Source organism: Morone saxatilis, unplaced genomic scaffold (genome assembly GCF_004916995.1).
Source record: "Morone saxatilis isolate NCDOM2014 unplaced genomic scaffold, NCSU_SB_2.0 Contig7, whole genome shotgun sequence".
In the NCBI taxonomy this organism is placed as follows: Eukaryota; Metazoa; Chordata; class Actinopteri; family Moronidae; genus Morone; species Morone saxatilis.
Genome location: NW_023340246.1, coordinates 22,868,454 through 22,872,086, shown reverse-complemented (window position 1 = coordinate 22,872,086; position 3,633 = coordinate 22,868,454).

Sequence of the window (3,633 nt, the reverse complement as noted above, 5' to 3'; positions counted from 1 at the left end):
ATCAAATGCCATGTGAACCCTATGGTCGCATTATTGGGTATGCGAAACGGTGGAACAAGGCGCTGTGGATCCGAAATCACCCCACCTACCCATATAGGCCTCTAACAACACCCATATACAACCAACAGCAGCTGTCTAAGTAAACTACAGCACACATAGGTAGAGCGGACTAACGCAACTGCCAGTGTCGTTGTAGTGAACTCTGTTAGTTAGGACTTAACTCATTTCGCAAACACTGATGTTACTATAAAATGTCTACTCAAAAGTTACTTTGTTTCGCCGATTGAAGATACGTTATTAGAGGTCAGCCTTCTAGCCTGATACCTAGCTTCTGTACTAGCCAAACAGCTTGCAGTCTGCATTGCCCTTAAAAGTATAACTGTCGTGCACCGCTAGAACCAAGACCTAGAATACCAGATAGCTATACGTCATAGATAGAACTGTGTTGCTTACGACTGGAATCTATGATAAGCTAGACATATATTTCGCCTACACAGAACTGATCAATATTGGCGAATTTGTGTGTTCCTGCGCGCGCAGATTTGTGTCGAGGTCAATCGATGTGTATTGTTTATCCACATTGTGTGGTGTCAGAGGCTTACTCACCGAGCTGCGAAATATAATCCAGCAGCAGATACTTTCAAATGCAGAGCATCCAAAGATAGGCTGCTTGATGCGCTCAGAGAGAGGAACTAGACTGTCATTGTAAATTTGAACTTTAGTGTAATTGGGTCATGTGTGAGGTTGTTGTTGCATCAAATAATATATCTCTTGTACATGGTAAGAGTGGATTTGGGGTATTCAATTTCTCAACGGTCTAGTGTGCTTAGTGAGTCCTGATGATCACTTGTTGTGGGAGCGGCTTGTGGAGCTGTGCCTACTCGTGGAAGTTCAGTTGTCTATCAAGTTACAACATAGCCGCTAAAGTCTCTTTATGATTTATCTCGTGATCAAATAGCGAACCAAATTCATAATTTCTTTATGCTTAATTAGCTCGAGCTATACGTAGAAAAATAGAAATGTATACATCTTTTTTAACGAACGACCACTTATCAATTTACATAGTGCTCTCAAATTTTATCCTACAGGGTGAAATGTCCCTTCAATTAAATGCTGTTTGTTCTTTTACTAACCCTCCAGCCTGTAACAAATCAGACGCTGTGGGCGGGACATTGAGTGAGGCTGCATCATGTATCTGTTTGATAAAACAATAACAGAGAAAATACTGAATACAACCCCCCCAGGTTAAACTGCTGCTCAGTTGGTAGAGGGACCTCTGGAGCATGCTGTACCTGTCTCTCTCTCTCTCTCTCCATACTGTCTCTCTCTCTCTCTCTCTCCATACTGTCTCTCTATATACTGTCTGTCTCTCCATACAGTCTCTCTCCATACTGTCTCTTTCTCTCCATACTGTCTGTCTCTCAGGTACAGTCAGACAGTTTGTCCCTCCTTGCTTACCGTACTGTGTTGTTGGTGTTCAGCTGTGCAGCAGGAGACCCTCCACACCCCCTCCAGGTAGTGCTGTGCATTCAGGGGGAGGGGCGTGACCGTTGCGAGCCCCTTGACTCCGCCCCCGCCCAGGTAGGTGCTCTGAACTCCACCCCATCCCCACAGAGCCCCGCCTCCCTGCTGTTCCTCATACGACCATTTCTGCTGCTTCACCGGCAGCTCCTCGCCCCCCCAGCTGGTGGAGGCAGCAGCGGGGGGGAGTACAGAGGAGCCGGCGGGGCGAGGACTCATCTCCCTGCCGAGGCCCAGAGCTCGACGCAGAGCGAGGCGTCTCAGCTGGTGGAAGGAGGCACCGCAGACATCACAGCGGGCATCGAGTGAAGCATGGCGGCCGCGGCGAGGCCACTGGAGGCGCTGGAGCTTATCGAACAGGAAGGAGGCGTAGGCCGGGTCCTGAAGGGAGACGATGTGATCGGTCAGTTTAAAGATCATTCAGATTGAACAACAACCTTTAAAGGAGATTTCATTTTGTCCCAGAGCCTGATGGGGACTGTTACACACACACACACTAATACACACACACACACAGTGTACCCCTCTGTGGGGCTCTGACCTCTGACCTCTGACCTCCACTAGTGTCAGTCACATAACTCCACACAGAGACGCTCCAACGGCTTACAGCCAATCACACGGCTGCATCCTCACTGGAGGGCGGAGCTAAAGTCAGATTGTTCCAGAGAATACTTTTTAATTAAGGATTTATTTATTTCCACCAAAGCAGAGTTGGTGATTGTTGAGTTTTATTTGCTTTCTGTTTACTTTAAAGAGTTTTACAATATCTGGTTGTTGTTGTTGTTGTTGTTGTTGTTGTTGTTGGACTGAGACGCTGCAGTGACAGTGAATGTCGTATTTAACTGTTAATATTTCTGGTACATTTAGATGGGAACATGTTTAAAGTGATGTAATAATGATAATGTACAGGACTTTCACCAGTCTGTGAGAACAGAGTGAAACTGCTCTGAGGTCAGTTTCAGTGTGAAACAAGCTGCTCCACTCAGACTTTTATGGCTCCTTTGTTTGACCTTTGACCTCTCGTCTTTCTGCAGCAGAGCAGCTGGCGGAAGGTCAAAGAGCAACAATTCAACAATTCAACAGAGAAAACTGCGTCAGACGACTTCTGTTCCGAATATTTCCTGACGTTAAAGGAGGAAGGAAGGAAGGAAGGAAGGAAGGAAGTAAATGAGAAGAAATAAAAGAAGCAAAGAAATCAGCTTTCTTAATGAAAAGAATCCTTTTGAAATATAATATATATAATAATAATAATATATGATATAAATTATGTTACTTTTGGTAATGAAAGCTCGTACACAGTCAATCAGTCCCTCACCGATCAGTTAACTCACATTCAAACATATGTCACCAAACTACACAGATTTTATTCCCACAGGCATTTTTCCCAAAATGCCTTTTTTTTAAATGATTAGAATAAAATGGCAATGGTTTTCTAACTTTAAGTAATTTTTTCTTTCTTTCTTTCTTTCTTTCTTTCTTTCTTTCTTTCGCAATTTCAGTGCAAAAAAAGTCTAAAAATGTCGCAACAGGAATCGAAATGTTAGAAAAAAACTCAAACTTTGTTTCATCCAGTTCAAAGTGCTTCACACTGACAAGATCATAATGAGGAGGAATAATGGAGTAAAAATCAGACAGAAACAACAAACAAATAAAAACAAACAGGATAAATATCTATATATATATATATATATATATATATTATAAGGAACTAGTGGAAATATATTCTCAAAGACTCGTTCCATCACTGATAAAGTAAATAAAGTGGGAACCAGCTGAGAGTCAGCAAACACAAACCTATTTATTATTATTCAGAACTAACCTGATGAATCCAAACAGCTCTCAGAGTCTGGACGAGTCTTTTATGATCCTGAAGCTGCTGCAGCACTGAGCGTCTGAGCTCAGAGCTGCAGTCTGTTTCTGTTACTTCAGTAAATCTCTGTCTCTATTCAGGTTGTGACAGCGAGGCGTCACAGCAGCTGCACACAGAGACAACTTCTGTCCTCCTTCAATCCAACAAACACTGAGCGGGGAATAAAAACTCACCAAAGCGTCTCTGTTAGTGTTTCCAACAATCACCAACTCTGGTTTGGTGGAAATAAATCCTTAATTCAC